The 12,261-nt window shown below is 40.2% G+C and overlaps 1 protein-coding gene across 1 annotated transcript in view; it reads left to right on the top strand.

Moving 5' to 3' along the window:
* LOC117096507 (aggrecan core protein-like) overlaps positions 1-12,261 on the top strand; it is a 443,073-nt gene that overhangs the window by 390,920 nt on the left and 39,892 nt on the right. The gene's annotated exons all lie outside the window — the stretch shown is intronic.

Raw genomic sequence — 12,261 nt, 5'->3', positions numbered from 1 at the left:
AGTGAAACCCCGTCTCTACTAAAAATACAAAAAAATCAGCCAGGCGTGGTGGCGGCCACCTATAGTCCCAGCTTGCAGTGAACCGAGATCACGCCACTGCACTCCAGCCTGGGCGACAGAGCGAGACTCCATCTCAAAAAAAAAAAACAAAAAACCGGTTTGGCCAAGATGGTGAAAACCCGCCTCTACTAAAAATACAAAAAAATTAGCAGAGTGCAGCAAGTGGCGTCCTAAAGTAGCACGGAAAAGCTGGGATGACAGACACATTAAAGCCTGGAGTGGCCTGATTCGCTAGCTCCGTATACTTTATATACTGAGGATATGCAAATAAGGTTCCTAGAGTACATGTTCTAACTGAAGGAGAGAAAAATCTCTAGGCCTACTCCGATTGGACTTTGTTATCATGTTCTGATTGGATGAGAGCAAGCATTAGCACACCCAATGAGAGCATGATAATAAAGTCCAATCAGAGTAAGCCTAGGGGTTCATCTTATCCAATCAGAATAGGTAGTCTAGGAGCCGCCATTGACTAACCTCAGTATATAAAGCATGCTGAGGCGGAGGAACACTAGGCGTCTCTGTGTCCTCCTGCCCAGGTGTTCCCTGTTAGCTTAGGAAGCCAGGTGCTGCACGTTCGGCTAATGGCTAATGCATGCTGGAGGCTGGAGGCTGGAGGCTGGAGGCTGGAGGCTGGAGCCGGGGGCACCAAGGCTCGCCTTTCGCCTTGCTTCGCTGCGGTTGGCGGTGGCGACCGAGACTGTGGCGCCCTAAGAACGGTAGGAGGGCCTCCGGCAGCGGGAGGTGCTCCTGTCCCAGCGCTCGGTTCCCCACGTTGGAGGCTGGGGCCTGTGATACCGCACCTTGCCTCGCTGCAGTTGGTTGCGGCCACGGAGACGGTGTAACTGGAGTGGTAGGAGGGGAGAAAACAGTTTTGGGGTAGATGGAGGGGTAAGAAGAGGGTGGTCAGTGCCAAAGGGAAAAAAGGATGGCGAGCAGGAGTAGGCATTGCAGACAGGGCATGGGGAAAAGATGGTGGGAAAATAAGTTTTTTGGTAGATGGAGGGGGAGAAAGAGGGTGGTGAGCAGCAGGGGTGGGGAGAAGGCTTTGGGAAAAGACGGGGGAAAATATTTTTGGGTAGATGGAGGAGCAAAAGAGGGTGATGAGAGCGCAAGTGGGGAAAAGGTGGTGTGCGGGAGAGTAGAGACGGCTTCGCGAAAAGATGATGGTGGAAAAATGGGGAAAAAGTTTTGGGGTAGATGGAGAAAGAAAAAAGGGTGGCGAGAGGGAGGGGGCCGAAGGCAGTCGGGAAAAGAAGGTGGGGAAATAATGGTGGGGGAACAAAGGTTTTGGGTATTTTTCTGGTTTTTAAATTAGATGATTTGTGTTTTTGCTTCTGAGTAGTTTTGCTTTCTATACTTTGTATCTTAACCGCTTGCCTGATGCATAGTTTGCAAATACTTTCTTCCGTTCTCTGGATTGTTTTTTCATTCTACTGATTGCTTCCTCTGCTTTTCAGAAGCTTTTAAGTTTAATGCAATTAATTCCATTTGTCTATTTTTGCTTTTGTTGCTTGTACTTTTGATGTCTATTTGAAAATTCCTTGTCCTAATCAATTTTATTAAGCATTTATCGTATGTTTTCTTCTCTAGTAATTTCATAGTTTCAGGTCCTACATTTAAATCTTTATTTTGAGTTGATTTTTGTAAGATAACGGTGTAGATGTATTCTTCTACATGTGGGTGTTGGGTTTTCCTAGCACAGTTTATTGAAGAGATTGCCCTTCCGGAAGGTGTGTTCTTGGTGCCTTTGTTAAAAATGAGTTGACTGTAAATGCGTGAATTTATTTCTGAGTTCTCTATTCTGTTTTGTCTGTCCGTCATTCTCTGTCTCTCCCCTGCCCGTTTTTTTGACAGTACCCTGCTGCTTTGATGTTATACTGTAGATTTGCAGTTACTATGGATTTATAGTATATTTTAAAATCAGGTAGTGTGATGCCTCCAGGGTTTGTTTTTATTCAAGATTCTTTTGTCTATCTTAGGTGTTTTGCATTTCCATGTGAATTTTATAATCTTTTTTTTCTATTTCTATGAAGAATGTCTGTAGGTTTACATGAATTGCGTTGTTTCTGTAGATCACATTGAGTGATACAGATATTTTAACAAGATTCTTCCAGTGCATGGACATCGGATATCTTTCCATTTACTTGTGTCTGCTTTGATATCTTTGGTCTATGTTTTACAGTTTTCGTTGTAGGATCTTTCAGTTTATTGGTTAAGTTTATCCCTAGGTGTCATCATTTTGTGGGGGGTGGGTAGCTACTGTCCTGATTTCTTTCTTACGTGTTTCACAATTGGTGCATGTGTGTGCTACTCATTTTTGTATGTTGATATTGTATGTTGCAACTTGACTGAAATTATTTCTAGTAGGTTTTTTGTGTGCAATCTTTAGGGTTCTCTATGTATATATGACCATGTCACCTGCAAACAGAGACAATTTGACTTATTTTTTTTTCCAATTTGGATGGCTTTTATTGCATTCTCCTAATTGCTCTAGCCAGGACTTCTAGTACCATGATGAATAAAAGCGGTCAAAGTAGCCACGCTTGTTCGAGTGGCTTAGAGGAAGAGTTTTACGTATTCCCCATTGATTACGATGTTAGCTGTGGGTGTGTCATATATGGCCTTTGTTGTGCTGAGATATGTTCCTTCTGTACTCATTTTGAGTTTTTGTGAAGGAATGAAGGAATGTTGAATTTTATTTTTTTAGCGTCTGCTGAAATGATCATATGGTTTTTGTTCTTGATTCGCTTGATGTGATCTATGACTTTTATTATTTGTGTTTATTGAATCATCTTCATATTCCTCCAATGAATCCCCCTTCATCGTGGCAGTGATCTTTGTACTGTGTTCAAATGCAATTTTCTTAAAGAATTTTGTTGAAGACTTTTGCGTCTATGTTCATCAGGGATATTTGCCTGTGGTTTTCTTTCTGTGTTGTGTCTTGGTCTGGTTTTTGTAGCAGGGTAATGCTGACCTCATAGAACAAGTTTGGATGTTCTTCAATTTTGGGGGAATGTTTTGAGTAAAATTGTTATTACCTCTTTTAAAAATGTTTGGTAGAATTCAGCAGTAAAACCATAATTCTTTTGTTTTTCTTTGATGGGAGATTTTTATTACTGCTTTAATTGCATTACTCATTATTAGTCTGTTCAGGTTTTTGTTGTTGTTGTTGTTGTTGTTGTTGAGGGGGAGTCTTGCTCTGTCGCCCAGGCTGGAGTGCAGTGGTATGATCTCTGCTCACTGCAACCACGGCCTTCCAAGTTCAAGCGATTCTCCCGCCTCACCCTCCCAAGTAGCTGGTATTACAGGCGCACGCCCGGTTAATTTTTGTATTTTTAGTAGAGACAGGGTTTCGCCACGTTGGCCAGATTGGTCTCAAACTCCTGACCTCAGGTGATCTGTCTGCCTCGGCCTTCCAAAGTGCTGGATTACAGGTATGAGACACTGCGTCTGGCCCAGGTTTTTTATTTCTTTATTCTAGCTTGTGAAATTGCTGTGTTTCCAGAAATTTATTCATTCCTCTTAGATTTTTCCGTTCGTTTGTATATAGGTGTTTTTAGTAATCTCTTATGATCATTTGCATTTCTGTGTTATTGTAATGTTTCCTTTTTCATCTATGATTTTATTGCAGTTTTCCTTTTTCCTAGTCTCATTATAGCTGGTCAATTTTGATTTAAAAAAAAAAAAAAAACCAGCTTTTTGTTCCTTTGACTTTTTGTATTATTTTGGTTTCTATTTAAAAATGTTTTTCTGTAATCTTTATGATATTTTCTATTAATTTTAGCATTTGATTTTTCTTGTTTTTTTATAATTATTTTTATTGTTTTATTTTTATTTTTTGATTATACTTTAAGTTCTAGGGTATATGTGCACAATGTGCAGGTTTGTTACATATGTATACATGTGCCATGTTGGTGTGCTGCACCCATTGAGTTATTTACGTTAAGTGTCTCTCCTAATGCTATCCCTCCCCCCACCCCATGACAGGCCCTGGTGTGTCATGTTCCCCTTCCTGTGTCCAAGTGTTCTCATTGTTCAATTCCCACCTATGAGTGAGAACATGCGGTGTTTGGTTTTTTGTCCTTGCGATAGTTTGCTGAGAATGATAGTTTCCAGCTTCATCCATGTCCCTACAAAGAACATGAACTCATCCTTTTTTATGGCTGTATAGTATTCCGTGGTGTGTATGTGCCACATTTTCTTAATCCAGTCTGTCATTGATGGACATTTGGGTTAGTTCCAAGTTTTTGCTATTGTGAATAGTGCTGCAATAAACATATGTGTGCATGTGTCTTTATAGCAGCACGATTTATAGCCCTTTGGGTATATACCCAGTAATGAGATGGCTGAGTCAAATGGTGTTTCTAGTTCTAGATCCTTGAGGAATCACCACACTGTCTTCCGCAATGGTTGAACTAGTTACTTGAAGTGTACTGTCAGGTTGGTTATTTGAGAACTTTCTACTTTTCTGATGTGTAGGCATTTATGGCTGTGCACTTTTCCTCTTAAAACTGCTGTTGCCGCATCCCACAGGTTTTGTTATGTTGTGTTCCTATTCTTGTTTCAATGAGTTTTTAATTTCCCTATTCGTTTCAATGAATTTTTTCATTGGTTGATTGTGAGCATGTCTTTTAATTTTCATCTATTTGTACAGTATTTAAAGTTCCTGCCGTTAATTGATTTCTAGTAGTATTCCACTGTGCTTAGAAAGGATAGTTGATATGATTTCAGTTTTTAAAAATGTGTTGTTACTTGTTTTGCAGCCTAACACATAGACTGTCCTGGAGAATAATCCATGCGCTACTGAGTAGAGTGAGCATTGTGCAGTCGTGAAGTCCTGCAAAGCTGTGTAAATTTCGGTTGGGTCCATTCGGTATAGAATACAACTTAACTGGTGATTTTTTGTTGTCTGGATGACCTGCCCATTGATGATAGTGGAGTGTTTATTATAGTGGAGTGTTGAGGGTACTCTATTATTATCAATTTTTTTTTAGATGGAATTTGTCTCTTGTTGCCCAGGCTAGAGTGCAATGGTGCAATCTCAGCTCACTGGAACCTCTGCCTCCCGGGTTCAAGCGATTCTCCTGCCTCAGCCTCCCAAGTAGCTGGGATTATAGGCATGTGCCACCACGCCCTGCTAATTTTTGTATTTTTGGTAGACACTGGGTTTCTACTAAAGCTATATTGGTCAGACTGGTCTCGAACTCCTGACCTCAGGTGATCCACCTGCCTTGGCCTCCCAAAGTGCTGGAATTACAGGCATAAACCATTGCACCTAGCAGGAATCTTAAAAAGTTTAATACATGGAAGCAGAGTAGAATGCTGGTTATCAGGGACAGGGAGGTGGGAGAAAAGGGGATCTGTTGGTCCAAGAGTACAGAGTTGCAGTTATGTGATTATAGTTAATATTTTGTATACTGGAAATTTGCAAAAGAGTATATTTCAGGTGCTGTCATCTGATTATTTGAGAAGATAGATGTGTTAATTTGACTGTCGTAATCGTTTATGTGTATACGTGTACATAGACAAACATACAGATATTCATACATAAGAATAAAACAGGCTGTCCACTTAAATATATACAATTTTATTTTTAAAATAAAAATATGAAACAAAGAAAATAAAGTATGCAATATAGTCTTAATTATCTATATAAATAATTGCACTGTTCCTCAGAACAGTGAATTAAATGTCAGTTGTATTTGTTCATATCGTAACCTTTCCTTTTATTTTCATGTTTTCTATTTATAATTACACAAATATTTAATGAGTTTACAATGCAACTATATATTAAATATCCTCAACATATTTTAGAGGTGATGAGTGTTACAAGTTTTAGGTTATAGTTACTGTAAGAATGTTCCCTTGGGAAGTGTTATTTTCTGTTGGTTTTTATTTTAAAACATTCACCATTACCAAGAGATAGCCTGGGTTTTTCTAATGTTTACCCACCATAAATAAATACAGAACGCCTCTGAGGATATATCACTATGGGCAATGAAGCATACTTGTGACAGATAGCTTCTCAGATTTGGAATTGCTGATCCAAAATCAATGAACATGTTAAAATAGGATAATTACTTTTCACCCTCAGATATGCTGTTAAAAATCATATTTTCATTAATTTTATGTAACAGAACCAGTACCAGTTTTCCCACACTTCACACTACATTAGGTACTATAAATTTCATTAATTCTTATCTATATTACTGACAATAAAATCACCTCATTGATTTTTCAACTTGGAGTTGCTGATTACTGTAACTCCAAATGTATGGTGTTGTATTTATTATATAGTTCATATTACATTTTGTGAACTCTACTTTCAGTCTCCTTTACCACAAAAAGGACTATGTGTAGAAACAAAATTGGTTTTATACAAGAGTATCTTTTCCTTGTCTAAGATCTGTTTGAATTAGGAAAAAAAAAATCACATATTCACCCAAACAGTACAGTGTCTGTATCTGTTTCACAATAGCAATACAATGTGAATGAAATCACATTCACATCTCTCATGACAAAACTAATGCCTTATGTATAACAATGTTTCATTTTGCATTGAAAAATCATTTTTTTTTTGCACTACATATGGTCAGTTTTCCTTTTTATGTTGCATAGCTTCCAGTTGCATCTAGGAGTCTTTTATTTTTCAATAATTTTGGGATACAGGTGTTTTTTGGTTACGTGAGTAAGTTCTGTAGTGGTGATTTCTGAGATTTTGGTGCACCCTTACCTGAGTGGTGTACATTGCACCCAATATGTACTCTTTTATCCCTCACCCCTTCCCACCTTTCCCTCTGGGTCACCAAAGTCCATTGTATCATTCTTATTTTTTATTTATTTATTTTTGAGATGGAGTCTCACACTGTCGCCCAGGTTGGAGTGCAGTTGCCTGGTCTCGGCTCACTGCAAGCTCTGCCTCCCGGGTTCACGCCATTCTCTTGCCTCAGCCTCCCGAGTAGTTGGGACTACAGGCGCCCACCACTACGCCTGGCTAATTTTTTGTATTTTTAGTAGAGACGAGGTGTCACCGTGTTAGCCAGGATGGTCTTGATCTCCTGACCTTGTGATCCATTCACCTTGGCCTCCCAAAGTGCTGGGATTACAGGCGTGAGCCACCATGCCCGGCTCATTGTGTCATTCTTATGCCTTTGCATCCTCATAGTTAGCTCCCACTTACAAGTGAGAACATAAGATATTTGGTTTTCAGCTCCTGAATTAGTTTACTTAGAATATTGGCCTCTGGCTCCATCCAAGTTGCTGCAAAGGTCATTATTTCATTCTGTTTTATGGCTGAGTAGTATCCCACGGTGTATATATACCATATTTTCTTCATGCACTTGTTGGTTGATGGGCGTTTAGTTGATGGGCATGGTTGATGGGTTTCGTATTTTTGCAGTTGCGAATTGTGCTACCGTAAATATGCATGTGCACCTGTCATTTCCATGTAATGACCTCTTTTCCTCTGGGTAAATACCCATTAGTGTGATTGCTAGATCGAATGGTAGTGCTACTTTGAGTTCTTTAAGAAATCTAGGAGTCATTTTAATATAGATAATTGAAGTTTACTCTCCCTCCAGTTTTCCACATTGGTTACTTCTGCCGATTTGAGGCCATTTTTTCATTTATATTACTCGATCATTTTCTTCACTGTCACATCTCTAACAGTATATGTTGTTTCCAAAGCAGATGTGAACAGTTGAAAATTCTCAAAGTATAATTATTTCCTGAAGCATTTGGAAGTTTTACACAAGCCCTTATATGATCCGTGTTTTGATTTATAAATCATCATCTCTTATATTTTACCTATGTTTACTTTTTTTCTTGTGAGATTAATCTTATGCAAACTCTAGATAGAAAGATGTTAGGAAACTATCACATGGTCTGTTATGTTTAGTGTATTATTTTAATAGGCCGAATTCATAGATGAAAAGAAATCTTGATAGGTAGTTTTTTAATTATGTAGGAAACTTGACATTTTATCAGAAAACTGTACATTGAAAAGATTGCATTGTTGTCTATAGATAGAGTGGCATGTACTCAACTTCATATGCATAAATTACATTTGTAATGTTTGAATAGTGAATTACAAGTTTAACAGGCTTTCACTCCATTTGGTCCTCTTAGGTAAGCAAGGGACCTTGTGTGTTGGAAAAGCAGTTACTTTGGGGCAAGAAAGAAGATTAATTGCTTATTAGGAATTTTAATAAGTTAGCAAATTGGATGCTGTTTTCAAATCTTAGATTCCAAATTGGGCTAACAATAGTTATGTTTCAAGGTTTCTATGAGGACTAAATGAGAGAAGTTACTAAAAATAAATTGCATTCAATATATGTTTATTGTGCCATTATCTTCCTACTCCCATTTTAGGGTTTATGAATCAAGTCTCATAGAAGTTTACATCACTTGCCAAATGCAAACTATTTCAGAATCAGCAAGGACCCATGGTTTTTATTCTAAAAACTGCTTTGTAAAATGTGGAATAAATGATCAGTGCCATTATCCAGTCCAATTTATTTTACATCAAAGAAATCTGAGTCACAGAAGGCATATTACTGTATCAGCCCATGGCCAGGCCATTAGGTTTTGAGTAGGTTGGAAATTGTGATGATACGTACTTTTGTATTTTGAGATGTATTGATATTGTGAGTCCAAAAATGATGATTTGATAACAGCACAGAGTGTGGTAATCCAGCAAAATACGTTATATTTTGAAATAGTGAAGAATATTATTGGTTTGGATTTTTGTTTTAAGAGAAATATTGCATCTCACATTTGCCATATTTAAAAATATATGCATATATACTCAAACATTTATGTTTTCTCCTCTGAATAGCACCAGGTCATCTAACACAGGTGATGTTCAGAGGAGAAAAAATATATGTTTGAGTGAATGTGTATTTTTAGAAGATTAATATTTTAAAATAATGATGAAATTAAAGAAAACAGTGTTGCATAGTTTAATCCATGCTTTCCATACGGATTAACCTACATGCTTATATTTCAAAGCAAATAAGCAAAACAAGACAAGATAAAAACTGTTTATTCTTGGAGTATATGGCTGATCAATCTTAAGTGCTAGATGCATTTTCTAGCATTCATTAACCTTGTCCTCTTACAAAAATTCCTATAGGATGAATTGATAATTTAGAATCTATTATTTGCCCAAAAGTGACACTTCTTGCCTTGGTGAAAGAACTAGATATGCAGTTATGTAAGAAGTAAAATAACCCAACACATCTTTACAGGAAATGTGTTCTGAGAAGAAATAATGTTGTTAATTAAAAGTAAATTACTGACGTATTCACCAGTTTTTCATTGCTGTATTTAAACAATAATAAATTAGAATTGGCTTATTTGTAGTACAAGTTTACAAGTAATCATATGTGGGAAGATTTATAGAAAGCACCTTAATTAAATAGACCGACAATTATAAAATGATACGAAAGGTATTTTACAATAAATATTTACTAGTCAGAATTTTCACTTATAACTTACTATTACAAAGATAATTTGATACAAGAGACCAAATTTAGAGGAAAAGCTTTATTCACATGGTAAGCATTCTTAAAGGAATTTTTATAAGAATTATTGGGGATATTTTTGAAATTAAAGTTAATAATTGTGTTAAAATATTCATAAAATGAAATTTATCATCTTAATAATGTTTAAGCGTGCGCACTGTTCGGTAGTGTTAAGCTTGTTAATGTCACTGCGCACTCAGTCTCCAGAACTCTTTTCATCTTGCAAAACAGACTCTGAGTTCATTATACAACTGTTCATTCCCCTCCCACCCTCAGTTCCTGGCAATCACCCTTCTTTCTGTCTCTTAACTTTAGGTACCTCATGTAAGTGGAATTATACAGTATGTGTCTTTGTGACGGGTTTAACATAACGTAATGTATTCCATGTTGTTGCATGTGTCCGAATTTTGGTCCTTTATAAGGCTAAATAACATGCCATTGTGTATCTATGCTATGTTTTGTTTATCTGTTCATCCATTGGTGGTTACTTGGTGGTTTCCACTTTCCAGCCATTGTGAATAATATTGCTCTTAACGTGGAGGTAGAAATATTGTGTGATTCTGCTTTCAGCACTTATGGATAGATTCCCGAAAGTAGAACTGCTGGATCATATGTTGATTCTGTATTTAGTCTTTTGAGAAACTGTCACGTGTTTTCCACAGTGGCTGCACCATTTTATATTTCCACCTATGGTGCACAAATGTTCCAAGTTCTCCACATGTTCAATAATACCTCTTATTTCTTATTTCCTAGATTATCCACCTGGGGACTGGTGTCTAGATGGAGAATGACAGTCACCTGCAACCTTGTATTCTCCTGAGGTATAGCTGTGAAACTGGGTAGTGAAGTCTACTTAGAGTCCACTGTCTGCCTGGGGCCTAATACCCACCTGGGCCTGATGAAAACCTGGGACCTGGTATTTACCTAGGCCTGGGAGTCTACCTGGGGCTTGATTTCAGCTGGGGCCTGAAGTTCTCCTAGTACCTGGTGTCCACCTGAGGCCTGGGTGTCAACCTGGGACCAGATGTCCCCCTGGGGCCTGAGTGTTTCTCGGTGCCTGAAGACCTCTGGGTTTAGATGTCTACATGGGACCTAGATGTGCACCTGGGGCCTGATGTCTATTGGGAGTCAAGTGTGCAGCTGAGGTGCCATGTCCACCTGGAACCCAGGTGTCCATCAGCGGCCTGGTTTTGACCTGGGACCTGGGCATTTACCTGGGGTCTCAGTGATCACTTGGGGCCTGACGTCCACTTGGGTTTTGGTGTCTAGCTGGGTCCTTATGTCCACTGGGTTCCTAGGTATCTTCCTGAGGCGCAGTGTCCTGTAGGGGCCTGGTTTCTGCCTGGGATGGGGGTATACCTTCTTGCTGCTGATTACCTTGGTCCCAGGTGTCCACCTGGGGCCTGGTGTATACCTGGGGCCTACGTCCACCTTGGACCTGTTGTTTCTTTGTGACCTTGTGTCCACCTGTGTCCTGGGTGTCAGCCTGGTACCTATTATCCACCTGGGGCCTCCTTAGCCACCTGGCACCTACTGGTCCCTTGAAGTCTGGTGTTCTGGGTCCTGATGTCAACCTGGGGTATGTATAGGTATCCTGTGGCCTAGCTGTTCATATGGGACCTAATGACCTCACATATGGGGCCTGGGTGTTTACCTGGGGTTTGGGCAGTGTCCAGCCTGAGGCCTGATGTTCACCAGGGGCCTAAGTGTTCACCTGTGTGCCTGGGGTGCACTAGTTTCCTGCTGCCTACCTGGGGCCTGGGTATTAGCTGGTAGCCTGATACCACCTGCGGCCTGGATGTTCACCTGGCTTTGGGTATCAGCTGGGAGCTTGGGACCACCTGCAGCCTGATGTCCACCTGGAACCTCATCAGGCTGCCTGGTCTCTGGTGTCCATCTGGGGACTGGGTGTCTACTTGAGACCTGGTGTCTGCCTGGGGCACAGTGTTCCCCCAGTGGCTACTGTCTACCTAGGGCCTGTTGTCTACCTTGAGACGGGGTGTTCACCTGGGGCTTGATACTTACCTGGGGGCTGATGTTCACCTGGAGCCTGGTGTCTACCTGAGGCCTCATGTCTGTTTGTATCTTGGTGTCCTTCTGGGACCCGGTGTCTGCCTGGGGCTTGGTGCCCTTCTGGAGACTGGATTTTCACCTTGGACCTGTTGTTGAAATGCGTCCTAGATTTCCACGTGTCGTCTGGTATGCACCTGGGGCCTGTTGTTGTTTTTGGGCCTGGTGTTTACCTGGGCCCTGGATGTCAATCTGATACCTGCTGTGTAGCTGGGGCGTAGATAGCCACCTGGGGCCTGCTTGTCACTTGAGGTCTGTTGTCCTCCTTGGACCTGATTTCAGCCTGGGGCCTAGTGTTTATCCAAATTTTTGTATCCTTGTGAAGCCTAGTGTCCTTCTGGGGCCTGAGTGTCCCATGTGGGGCCCGATGTTCACCAGGATGTCATTTATGGGCCTTGTGTCCAACTGGATTTTACTGTCCACCTAGGGCCTGCTATTCACCTGGTCTCTGGAATTCTTTTTGCCCTGCTGTTCATCTGAGGCCTGGATGTCAACCTGGGACTGAACGTCTACCTGGGGCCTGAGTGTCCACTGGGGCCTGATGACTTCCTGGGGCCTGGATGTCCACATGGGATCTAATGCCTGGACATCTGGGGTTTTGGTGTCC

This window comes from Trachypithecus francoisi, unplaced genomic scaffold (genome assembly GCF_009764315.1).
Source record: "Trachypithecus francoisi isolate TF-2019V2 unplaced genomic scaffold, Tfra_2.0 Lachesis_group14, whole genome shotgun sequence".
NCBI lineage: Eukaryota > Metazoa > Chordata > Mammalia > Primates > Cercopithecidae > Trachypithecus > Trachypithecus francoisi.
This window is presented reverse-complemented; position numbering and strand designations above follow the sequence as displayed.